The sequence below is a fragment of the Mirounga angustirostris genome, unplaced genomic scaffold, assembly GCF_029215605.1.
Source record: "Mirounga angustirostris isolate CCGP_5_RB_7025 unplaced genomic scaffold, mMirAng1.0.hap1 SCAF_3, whole genome shotgun sequence".
Classification (NCBI taxonomy): Eukaryota; Metazoa; Chordata; class Mammalia; order Carnivora; family Phocidae; genus Mirounga; species Mirounga angustirostris.
Window position 1 is genome coordinate 186,736,416 of NW_026991711.1, and position 13,198 is coordinate 186,749,613.

At 41.0% G+C, this 13,198-nt stretch overlaps 1 protein-coding gene across 1 annotated transcript in view; it reads left to right on the forward strand.

The window, feature by feature from the left end:
* Positions 1-277: 277 nt before the first annotated feature.
* CAB39 (calcium binding protein 39) overlaps positions 278-13,198 on the forward strand; it is an 86,278-nt gene continuing 73,357 nt past the window's right edge. Inside the window, exon 1 of the mRNA XM_045867770.3 lies at positions 278-646. The gene's annotated coding sequence lies outside the window, so the exon portion shown is untranslated. The remainder of the gene's footprint in view (positions 647-13,198) is intronic.

Below are 13,198 nucleotides of genomic sequence, written 5' to 3' on the forward strand. Positions count from 1 at the left end.
GCTTTCTTAACAGCCGAGGAAGTGGTCGTAGAAAGCGGACGTAGGATTCCTCCAGGAAGAGTGCTGAGACAGCCGAGAAAGGCTGAGCACCAACCTTTAAGCGGCAGGTCAAAGGACCCCGGTCCTCCCCCGCTGCCTTTTCTCTGCGTCCCCCCCTGCTTGGGCCTAGGCGCGGACTGCGGTGTTCCGAGTCCGCCCGGCCGCTGGGGTGCGCCCGAGGCCGCAGGGGGCGTTGCGGCACCGCCCGACGTCGCGCCCTCGGCGGCTGCGCAGTGCGTACGTCAAAGCCGGGCTCGGGCCGGGACCGGGGAGCGGCGCGGCCTGGGAGAGACTGAGCCTCCAGGAGCCGGCGAAGGCGAAGGCGGCGCCTGGTCCGGCAGCAGCAGCCGCAGCCGCAGCCGCAGCCCGAGCGAGTGAGCGCAGCAGTGCGGCGGCCGCCGCGGGAGCCCCTGGGCCGCCGTCCGCCCGCGCAGCCGCCGCCGCGGGAGCCCGTCGCCGGGAGCAGGAGCAGGCGGAAGACAACGGAGGGGCCGAGCGCCCGAGCCGCGCCGCGGGGACCGAGCGAGCAGCCCGAGGCGGCGGCGGCGGCCGAAGACGGGGACGGCGACGACGCGGAGGCGGAGAGGGAGCCGCCCGGCCCAGCCCCGTGAGTGACCCCCGTCCCGGCCCTGCTCGCGGCGCGGACGCCCGCCCGGCTTCCGCTTGTCCCTGCCCGTCACCGGCCCCGGGCTGCCTCCATTTTCTCGGGCGGCGGAGGCGGCCCGCCCTCCTCGCTCGGCTCGGCCCGGCCCGACCCGGGCCTCTCGCGGAGCCTTCCCCCGCTTGCCCCCGCCGGCGCGGCGCCCAGTGGCCTGCGGCCGGAGCCCCGGAGCCCGGTGCTCCTCTGCCACCCCTCCGCGGCTCTCCGGCAGGACAGGCGGGTGGGGGCGTCCGCGGCCGGAGCCGGGTGGGCAGGGAGGTGCGGGCCGGGCCAGCTGTCACTCCCACCGCACACGGGCTCTGGCCACCTCGTTCCTGGCCCCTGGTAAACTTCCTGTTACGGGGAGGCAGGCAGGCAGCATCTTTCGGGAAAATGCCTAACTGACTTCTGGTTAGGAATTGTGCGGCCGGAGCGTTCCCGAGTTCGGTTGAACCAAGCCGAGCCCTGCACTGCGTGCAGGCGCCGTGGTCGGTCCGCGCCGGAGGGATTCAAAGGTGAAGCGGGGCCCACGGTCCCCACCCCCGAGGAGCTTACGCGCTGGTGGGGGAGATAAGACCAGTACACAAATAACCTCGGTACCGGGAAAGAGGTGATAAGTCCTGTGAAAGAACTACAAAGTGCTAGAAAGGCACCCAGGGATGACCGGACCGATCGATCACTTCCGCCTCGCAGAAATCTGGAAGACTTCCTGGGCGAGGCGGTGCCAGGCTGGGTCTTGAAGGCCCGATGGGGTTTGGGAGAGGACGGATGGGGAAAAGACGGTATGTGGAGGGGCAGCAAACCAGAGGACAAAGATAAAAAGGCATAGTCTAGAAATAGTGAATCATTCAGTTGCCTGTGGCCATGTTGGGGAGTTAAGGGTAGGCTAAAGAGGTATTGGGGGGCCAGATCCTTGAATGCTGTAGAGGAGCTGTTTGAGTGGCGTTCTAAGGTAAACTTAGAGCTCATTACTCAGTGAGTCATGAGCCCGGAAATGTAAGCTAGGAGATACTAAAGGCAGTCTTGTGAAAGAAAGAGAAGGAGGCCCAGTAAAGAGTTGACATTCTGTGCCTTGAATATGATGCAGTTTGAGATCGATTTTGACAGCTACGAATAAATTCATGTCCAGGCTAAGCAAAGTACCTTTTGCAAAAAGCTTCATTTAGATATCATGCTCTTAAGAGGTAATGGAAAGGTGTGTGTAAACTAAGCTCTTCTGCACATAAGGCAGTTCTGTTGGTGCAGTTCACTAAAATGCATCGAAACTTCTCCCACGGTGTGTTAGGTGGCTGCACTTTGGAATTCCTGAGCTGACCATAACTTCTTTGAAATGGCATTTTGTAAAGCAATCTAAATTGATGATTTTTTTTAAAATCAGATTGTTACTTATATTCTGGGATGGCAAGTTGGACATAGAACCTTTTTATAGAAAGGTAAACATTTCTTTATTTTTAGTTATGAAAATATAGGAGAGTGAGAAGTGAAAATGTAGCTTGATTTTGTACATTTTTTCCCAAATTACTAGCAGATAATTAGCTATATTTAAAGTCTAAATATATGATTTGTGGAAGCAGCTTAGAACCCATGTTAGTTTCATAAACACTTTTTTGTTGTTTGTTTAAATTACAAGTGAATGTCAACTTTTTTCAGTTAAAAAACTTGTAAAATGCAAGAGGTACTGGAAAATTTTTTAAAATTATCTTCTGTAATCTTACCACTTAGATTTGGTTGCTGTTAACATTTTTGCATATTTTCTTTCCAGTCTTTTTATGCTTATTTTTTCCTTGCGTGATGAAATAAAAATTGCATATATATGTATAAATTTTATTAAAATTTTTTGTCATTAAGTATCTTTATGTAAAAATATTTTTACCCAAGTAAAAGAAGTCTTAAATGTATTCTTTTTTTCTGACAAGGTTGCATTTATCTCCGGTAACATGCAGTAGTCATGCTTAGTAACTGCTACTGTGGGCAGAACTTTTTCTAAAGGTGTCTTGTTTGAGGTATATTTATTATTTGTAGGATTTAAGTCCTATTGCTTATTGAAGAAAGGCTTTTTTATTTAGGGTGTGTGTTGTCATCAGATATGGAAGAGATCATGCATCTCTGCTGTATGAGTAGATGTACTTTTTAAAAAGGCATGTACTTATTAAAAAGAGTTTCTTATTTTGTGTAAAATCTCCCATACACAGTGATACACCTCCCCATCCCACCTTACCCTCCCCTGCCACCCCCGCCTAAAAAATAGTCTTTATACTAGGGCTATCCATATAGGTTAACTACTTTTTGATCATGACATCACAAAGATTCAGGCTATATGTAGTTTTTCTGTTGGTATTTCTTTTGTAAAATATAGAATTTGGTGAAATAATTTGCTGCTATAACAAAAGGACTTTTTTCCCCCCTTTTCAAGACAATTCACTTTAGTTCATTAACATTTCAGATTGCAGGTTCTTGCTTCAACCAGTTTTTTTTTTTTCCTCTTGCTTTACATTCTGAAATGTGTTAATGAGGTCTCTGTTTCTGTTTCTAATGGCATATAAAGTGAGACATTGAGTTAGGTTGTATAAATTTTCATAAAGTTAGTATAAAAGAATAGTTAAGGAAGTCTAATGTCAGTATGGGGTTTGGCTTTATAATTTGGTTTTATTTGACTATTTTTATATTGACTCTATTTTATATTGTTTATTATATTATAATAAACATCCTTTATTACTTTTGAATATTAACTAAAGTTTTTTCTTTGATCAACTTCTGTAGTTTACGGATTTCTGTAATTACTGCCATGCTTTCCCTAGAGTCTTTTTTTCCAGGAGGGATTGATTATTGATCATTCACAGTTTTTCCATCTGCCATAAAAATACAGACATAAATCCACATCCACCTCCAGCACACAAAATATAAAATCCAGCGTAGGGTAGAATTTCTCTTCAGGTAGTGTCTCTGGTTACCTTTCTTGTGGGGTTCTAGTTTACAAATCCACTTTCTCCTTTTCCATTGCTCCTTTTAACTAGGAATTTTATTTTATGGAAGTTGTCTGGTGTTCTAGAAATAGGAATGTGATAGGTGGATTAGTACGGATAACAGCAAAATGTTGGTAAAACTTTGTTGTGTTATAAAATTGTGGGAAAGAAGACCGAATCTCTAAACCTCTAGGTTAGATTGCTTGAGACTTGTTTTATTATTTCTAAAGGTGTAAAGATCTTGTGTTTGTGTGAATGCAGATAAAGCCAAGTAGCCTAAAACTTGCATAACAATTTAGTCATCAGTCTGTAGTTTGGTTTTTACTGGAAAAGAAGACGGTGTTGGGGCCACCCTTAATTAAAGAAGGAACTGAGCTGTATGAGAGTTCTTCCTCTGTTGTCTCATTGTTCTAATGCTATCCAAGTGGACCCTGGTCACTGCCCTTATCAGTCCAGAGTATGAAAGCAGAACAAAGTGAGGCCAACATCTCTACTACCAGCAATTGTGGAGTAGACCAGTCTGACAGTAAACATTAAATGTTTGTTCCGCCTCTGTTTCTCAGGCCTTCCCAGGATTGTGAGAAGAGTTATTACAGGATGGGTGTCAGATGCTAGACTGATAGTGATGAAATGAAGGTTAACAGGTTGTTGCCATTAGCATTTTGTTTTGGGATTTGTGTGTGTACATGTGTGTGCATATGTGTAGGTATCATTCTTCACCCTACTGAGCCTCCTGACTCCTCTGTGCTTTTAGAAGGGGTGAGGGGATGGTGGAATTGTGGTTTATTAGCACCTGTGATGGTAAGCTGGCAGAGGAGGGAAGAATGGCATGCAGAGAATTGCAAGAGGTCAGTCAGGTGTGAAGTGGCCCCAAAGGAGGGAGGTAAAGACTGCCTGGCCATTTTTGTAGGCAGTGTCCAGCACATACCTGTTCACATGATAACAGTGTGCCTGACTTGAGATTTTGACACTCAGAGTACAATGTTGTAGGTTTGGGTTTGCTTGTTTATATGTATATCCGCATTTTCATATGCATGGTTACAAAGACTAAGAAAATCTAGTTAACCAATATTTAGTAGCAGTCTGGTTTTATATGATAATTATTCCTTTGGAACATTATCCAGCAGATCATTTGTTGATGACTAACGAAGTATGATAATGTTAAAACATCACAACACTTTGATTATTTTGATAAAATGTTCAAGAAACAAAATAATACCTTTTGTAACTTGATCTTAAGTTGCTACTTTATAACTTTGTCTAATGAACTGTAGCTTGGTCTCATACAAGGAACTGTGAACATGTTACTCATGATTCTCTCCCTCCACAGTGGATTATGTATCAGCTGTATTTGGGCACAAAGAAGAAATAGCATGAATACATTTCTTTTTACATGTCTATAGTTAAGGCCCATTCTGGGATTTATTGAATTCTGATTGGCAGTATTACTGGTGCTTAAAAGCACTAGCAGACTCCCTACAACCAGACTCCCTGGATTGTTGAACCCTCACCTGTCCTGTGGGCTCAGTAACGTTAGGCAAGTGCCTCCACTTCACTGTAGCTTAGAGTTCTTGCACAGGTGTGATATACACCGGATCTGAGAAGATTGTAGAGGGATTAAATTAGTTACTGCATCGAAAGTGCTCAGAACAGGGCCTGGCACATACCGAGTGCTGGACACAGTAAGTTTTGTGATGATGCTGATGCCAGACGGTTTCAGGGGAGAAGAAAGGTGAGAATTTTAGAGACCCTCTTTCTGTGGGTGGGGCACAGGTACAGGTACTGGAGCAGTGAGTGACGAACCTTGAGCTGTAACTGGTGGGGCTTTCTTGGAGGTGGAGTCACGTGCTAGGGTCGTCTGACTTACTAGCCACGGGACTGATCCTAGAGCCTGCCTCTCTCTAGTCTTTATCTAGTTTGCTTGAAAGAAATTAAGTTTTATACTTTATGCAGTAATGTCTTTTTTGAACCTTTACACTAACATTTACAAAGATTGCTTTCACATATTAAATGCTCTTTGGTGCATAATCCTTTTTTTTAAAGGTGTTTATTCATGTTTATCACTGTGATGTAGCTGGCAAGTTTCTTAGGGGTGGTTGTATGAAGTTAAAAGTTGAAATAGATTAAAAAAAAATAATAGATTGGGGGAGAAAATTACCATTTGAGTACCATGAAGTGTTGGACAGACCTCTAAGGTAGGTAGTATTGTCCTCTAGCATCATTCCAGATGGGAAATAAAAGTGGAGGGCCTCGTCCAAGGTCACACAGGCATTGCACAGTTGAGGTAGGATTTGAACCCAGATTTGCCTCACTTCAAACTGTGTGCTCCCTGGAATACGGTATTTTTATTTTCCTTTATAGGGTCTTGGTTTTCTGCTTACCATTTTTGATTTAGTACTTCAGAATTAAGGTTTGTAAGTAAAGTGTAATGAGGATTTTAATCAATTTCCAGACAGTAACCATGTTATAGTACAAAATGAGATGGTTTGTTCTACATAACTCTGGTTGTTAGAGTCGTAATTTGATTAGTGGTTTCTAGTTTTAGTTAGGCCAGTGGATAGTGTTTATTTTTCATACTAGTCTTTCATACTTTTCATACTAGTGGACAAGATGGGAGGCCTTTGTTACAGTGGGCAACACAGAAGCCTGGGAATTGGAAGGCCTGGGCTGGGTCCTGACTCAGTGACTCATCATTTCACTCTGGGCAAGTCACTCCACCTCTTTGGGCTTCAGTCATGCCATTATTATGCAAAGGGGACCAGACTGAAAATCCCTTGTCTCTTTTGCTCTTATTTTCAGTGATCCTGTGTGTAGACTTTCTGACTTGTCTTTTTTCCCCTTGTACTAGGTACCTCTCCTTTTGCCTGTGGTCTTTAAGTCCTGTTTCTTTATGAGGGCTTTATGGCGTGTAACCATGCTTTGACATTATTCTCTTCTGGTTGGCCAGAAGTGGTAGCTCTCTGCTTCAGATAATATAACATCACAATATGTATTTTCAAATTTTCTGCTTTTGTACTTAGGAATAAATGGTTAAGAACTAAATGTTATCTGCTTGTAAAGTACAAGCTTAGTAAGTCAAGTTAATGATTAACAAATCCTCAAGCTTTACATCAAATTTCATTGTCAGCTTTTAAGTATGTATGCTGTGAAGTTCTAAGAACTCTTTGTTTTGGGAAAAGAAAGAATATTAACAGAGGCAACAAGAGTGAAAAAGTGGAAAGGACCAAAATGTAGGATCAAATTTGAAGATGTGAAGAACATGCTTAAGATAAGTATTCTTTGGCTGTAATTGATGCTAATCCTCTAATAAAGTGGTATGCTGACTTGGATCATAGGATCATTTCCATCCCAGGGTTCTCCCACTGGTAAGAGATGGCAGCTGTGTGCCACCCCTGAGCATTCATAACTCCTAGACATCTATTATGAATTAATTTGTTCCACAAGCAGTTTTTATAGCCCATTATGCTGAGCCCTGTTCTATATGCCAGTTGCAAAAAGTTCCTAGCCTAGGTAAACAGCTCTTCCCCTCTCTGCTGACATGGTATCAGCCAGTTCATTTATGTCTGAATTCTCCAGTCAGGGAGACGAAACTCAGGTCACCAACATGACCTTTGCAGATCTTTTGGCTGTTTATAGTATGGTTTTATTTTCTGTTCATCCTGTGCTCATGTGTGAGTTTTAGGTTTTTCTTATGTAAGTTTTGTACAATAGATTGTAATTTATTTGAGTTGCAGATTTTTTAAATCTTTTTTCACATCTCTTCTCTTCCCTCTTCCCCCACCTTGTGTTTTCAGATTATAATACATTGTTTCTGTAAATGCTTGTTAAATGATAGAGCTGTGTAATACTGTGACAAAACTGCTCAGCAGAGATGAAATACTAACCAAAATACATTTTCTGTGTATTTTATTTATCTCTGCTATATTTGTGCTTATTTGACGGTGTATATACTATAATAGCTGAAGTTTATTAGGATCTCCCTTTTCCAGATAAGCTCACTTAAAACAGTGTTTCACAAATTGTTTTGTACAACATTAGTCTTATGAGAGACTAGTTGTTGGTGAGAGAAGTTTCAGAATGAAATTTAAGTTTGGGAAAACACTGGGTTAAAACTGTTAATCCGATTTTAATTTTTGGTAGTGATTGTGTTACTGTTTTTCTTCAGAGTTTTCAATAATGTACAGTGTGGCTGTCCAGGAAGGAAATATAATGTGCAGTATTTCCCAGTTTGCCAAGTTTATTTGGTCACAAGAACACCCCCTCCCCCCAGGAAAAACAACCCCCAAAGTCTTGAAGGAGGGTTCTACTGGAATACAGTTTGAGAAACCTTCTTATTTACATACTTTTTACATATCCATACATAGTGGGATACTTGTCCTGTAGTGATCCTATGATCCTATGATCCTATGATCCAAGCCAGCATACCACTTTATTAGAGGATTAGTATCAAGAAGATTTGATTGGGATGATTACTTATATCAGGTTTGGAATCCAGCTAAGGTTGGAATAATTTATTTTCATTTTGTTAAGTAAAAGAATGAACACTTATCAAGCCTTTTTTTTTTTTTTTAAACTTCAGCCCACGGTGAGAAATTACATTTTTGACCAGTGACCCAGCACCATACATAAACACACTGTCAAAACTGAGAAAGAAGTTTCACGAAACAATACTTAGGCCTTCCTGTGTACGATGCGTTCGAATACTTTTCGTCCTACTTTATTTTTTAATGTATGTTATGAGTGACTAAAACAATGCAGCATGTAATTTGAGAAACACTGAAAGATTACATGAGTTTATAAATGCCTAAGATGCTATTGGGAGAAGGCCCTGGAGAGACTGGTAGAAAACTAAAGCTCAGCATAGAGATAAGAAGAAGGGCTCTAGCCTTGGAATTCCTGCATTTAGATTCTGGTGGTGGTTTATTGGGTGGGTGTTTAATGCCCATTCTGCCTCAGCTTTCTCATCTGTAAAATAACAATAGTAGAACCTGTGCATAAAGTAGTTGTGAGAATTCAGTGAGAAATGCTTTACATAACACATCTGATATGCTCTAAGTGCCCAGTCCATTTTAGCTTTTGTGATAACCGAAGCTCTAAGACACTCTGCTGTACCATACACGTTTTCAAAAATATTTTAAGCCTTTGGAGGTGTTAAAGTGGCCTTCAGTGAACCTGGACTCTTTTGATCTGTAGCTAGATGTATCATTTGTTGGGATATCAGCCTTCTGGAATAGTTTTAAAATAGTCAAAAGGGCCCACTTAAAATTGTTTTGCCTCATACTTGCAAATGGACTCACAATTGCTGAGCTTTATGCAATATTATTGTATATTTTTAAACCATTCTCTTTTAACAATATCTTAAATTTAGAATAATCTTGCTTTTATAACATCATTAAATACAAGTATGTGCATACTTACATCAGTGATTAATTTAGCATTCTGATAGTTTTAATTCACTAAAAGAACAAGGCAAAGCAAAAGTTGCTATTTCTTGTTTTATGCTCATTCTGCAGTTTTTAAAAATCCCCCCATCCTCAGTATTTTATATTGCTATTGGGAGTTTAATTTTGCATCTTGACCTAAGAAAAGAGACATTTAGGGACATTAACAGTGGTGGGGGCCAGATCTAGTTTGTAGACTGTTCATTGTTGTCCTGAACATAGCTAGCCACTTCCTACATTTACATCACCTACTGAGGCATTGGCGTTGTCTATTCCTGATTAAATGTTTCTCTGTTTGTCTCTTTTATTGCCCATTTGTCCTCAGGAGGGCATGGGGTTGCTGAAATGAGAGGTTCTAATTGGCATTGTTGAGGTATACCAGTTCAGTGTTAAGGTAGCATAAAGATTCTCTACTTGTGTAAGCAAAAGAATAAAAAATTGCTAACATAGCACATATATATTAACTGCTGGTATAAAGTTGAAGACCCCTCCATCTTAACCTCATTTAATCCTGTAATAACCCTGTTGTCATCCCCATATTTTCAGGTGAGTAAATGGAGAAAAAAGAAGCGGGGTAATTGGTCTGAAGTCATACACCTAGATTTGAAACCCTGGTCCCAGAGTGTATACCCGTAACCCACCAAACTCTGTTACTTCCACCACAAGGTAATGGAATGTAGAATCATCCTGGAACATGGAGAATTTCTGTTACAGAAACATGAGGTCAAGTTTTCTGGTCAGGATGTGTGAGATCCGAGGACACTGAGAGAATGTTCACAGTACTGATTTGCTGTCAGTGACTGTTGAGGAGCTGTGAAGAGAGGGAGCAGTGCAGGAAGATTAGAGATGCTAATGTACTGTTTTTCCAAAGGGAGGGGTGGAATCCACAAATCATAGAGACTGAAATTGATGTTGATTGCTGGGACATATTCCAGAAGGGAGTGAGTCCTTAGCAAAGTGTTGATTTCTAGAAGCTACCAAATATAGTTTATTAACTATTTCCTTTTCCTAATAGAATTCTACGTGTCTTAGATAAGGATGTAGGCAGGATACAGGTATCTGTAAAGATTCGTAGTTTCGGGCGCCTGGGTGGCTCAGTTGGGTTAAGCGACTGCCTTCGGCTCAGGTCGTGATCCTGGAGTCCCGGGATCGAGTCCCGCATCGGGCTCCCTGCTCGGCGGGGAGCCTGCTTCTCCCTCTGACCCTCCCCCCTCTCATGTGCTCTCTCTCATTCTCTCTCTCTCAAATAAATAAATAAAATCTTTAAAAAAAAAAAAAAAGATTCGTAGTTTCATTCATATTTGAGATTATCTGAAAAATGTTAAAAGTGTGTAAGTTGGAATATTTTCTAGGACTTGAAGTCATTTTGATGTTTTTACAGGATTATTTTACTTATGTTCATTGCATTAGAATATAAGCTGTATAATATGCTTTTCCTAAGTGCTGCATAGCAAATCAGTCACAGATTCAATGGCCCGCATCCTGGTGCCTTGCCTTCTCAAGTAGGCAAGAAGGAACTAGAACTGGTAACTTCTTCCTGGTATGTGCACACAGCAGGGTAAATACTTTCTAGCTTTATACTGTTAGAATTATTCATCCCTCTTCTTTACAATTGGTCGTAACCCATTTGTTTATCAAGAGCTAGTCTTGCTCTTATTCTTCAGCACTACATAGTGTGTGATTGGAAGCTGTGTTGACGGGAAGTAGGCTGGACAATAGAGTGCATTCCTTCTTCACACAAGGTAAAACCTCACGGGAGATGGTGGTGAGGGTGAGGCATGCTCGTTTTTTCTTGTTTATCTTATGAAAGCTGCCCCACTTTTAAACTTCAATATGGTGAAAGGAAGACCGAGAGATGAGTCTGCTTAGCATAGTATACTGTATACAGACACCCCATAGGGGTGTGGAAAGGGCAAAACTATCTTTTACAGAGGCTTTTGTTGTTGAAAGGAGGAAGGAATAAGAAATAGAAGGAGCAAGACAGAGGAGTACATCCAGAAAGAATTGATCAGAGAAAACTGAGTCTAAATGAGTGTGTTATGTACAACTTTGAAAGATCTAATGATAAAAGTGGAACTGGTTGCTTTTCAGAACTGTCTTAAGAAGTGGAGCACTTGAGGGGTGCCTGGGTGACTCAGTTGATTAAGCATCTGACTCTTGGTTTCAGTTCAGGTTGTGATCTCAGGGTTGTGAGATCGAGCCCCATGTGGGGCTCCAGGCTCAGCCTAGAGTCTGCTTCTCTGTCTCTCCCTCTCTCTCCCTCCCTCCCTCCTGTGCGAGCTTTCTCTCTCTCTCTCTCTCAAATAAATAAATTTTTAAAAAAAATGGAGCAGTTGAATAGATTATTAATCATGGAATGTATTAGATAAAGATTAAAGGCCATGGGCTCCCAACCAAAAAAGTGTGTAGAGCTCTGGACCTGGATGATATGGAAATTATAAGTTCTCTTTAAAAATGACCTCATTTATTCTAGATCCTAGAATACCAAAAGATAACAAAATCATGTTTCAAAACTAGCAAAAACTCTTAGAAACCTGATAGAATATAAGAACGGCAACCTGATAAGACATTACAAAGGAAGAATACTATGTTTCAGTTCATTTATGGAAGTAGTCATGAAAATCCTAAGTAAAACATCAGCAAATAATTAAATAGGAAATTGTCTTAATTAAAGAGGGCAAATAACACGTAACACTTGGTATTTACTGTGTGCCAGGTGTTGTTCGAATTATCTCAATTAATCCAACAACCCCAACAAAGAGGTTGTTATTAGTATTATTATTACCCTCATTTTACAGATAAAGGAATTTGGATCAAGAGGTAAAATAATCTGCCCCAGGATAAATTGGTGGTAAGTCACAGAGCCAGGGGTTTCAAACCCTTGGGGTCTGGCAGTGGTGCATGTTGCCCCTTCGTGCTGCACCATCTCAGTAGGTGCCAAGATAACAATGCTAATTTACCAGTTCTTGATTATGAGCTCTTTAAAAGCTGGTAGGCGATAAAAGAGTTATCTGCCTTAAACCAACAGCAAGCAGCCTACCGATGGGAAAACTCTGGTAGAATTCCCCCTTGAAATAAGAAAGTGAAATAGGCATGCCCGGTAACACTTCCGATAGTCGATACCATCCTAGCCAATGCAAGAAAGCATCAAATAAAATGTATAACTGTTAGGAAAAAATGGTGGAAAATAGGAATATGTGCAGATGTTACAATCTTAAAGCTAGGAAAACCAACAGAATCAACTGAAAATAAGAGTTCAATAAGATAGCCATATACCACATAAAGATATTTAAAAATTGGTAACATTTTTTCTTCCTAGCAATATTCAGTTATAAAAATATTAGGACAAAAATCTCATTATACAAAAAATGAAACACCTAAAGTGGGGGGGATCTGTATGAAATAGTTTGGGATCTCTATGAAGAAAACGATAAACTTAATTGAGTGGAAAAAAGACCTAAGTAAGAATGGGGAGTTACCATGGTCTTGAATGTGAAGACTGAATGAATGTTAGGAAGCAAGAAAATTTCCCAAGTTAGCATACTATTGGCCAGAGAGTAAAGTCAGATTTTTTAAAGGTTAACTTAGGAAGCTCAGTAAAATGTATATATGTGCCTACTACATGAATGAGATCACACATCACTGGGGAAAGAGGAAGGATTATTTAGCAGATTTTTAGATAATTGGTTATCTATTCTTTGGGAAAATCAATTTTGATAAGCTACTCTTTATGAAAATTAATTTGATGGAAGAATGAGTTTTAAAACAAATTAGAAGAACATTTATATGAATATTTGTCAGACCTTTGGATGGGGAAGTAGGCTTATTTCCATTGCTATCAAGTGATCAAAAGGGGGAAAAAAAAAACCTGAGATAAACAGATGAAAAAAAATTTTGCATGATGATAGACAAAGGGTTATATTTTAGTTCAGTATAGCCAAAAGGTCATACAAACTGGCAACTACTGTTTATTAGTAAATGCTACCCTGGATGTTTTGTTATGTTAAAATTTTAAGTCATGCTATCATTTTATAATAAAGAAGGTAAATATTTTGCCCAAGGGTTTTGTTCTATACCTCTTCTAAATGGCAAAACTGGGGTTCAAACCGGGTCTG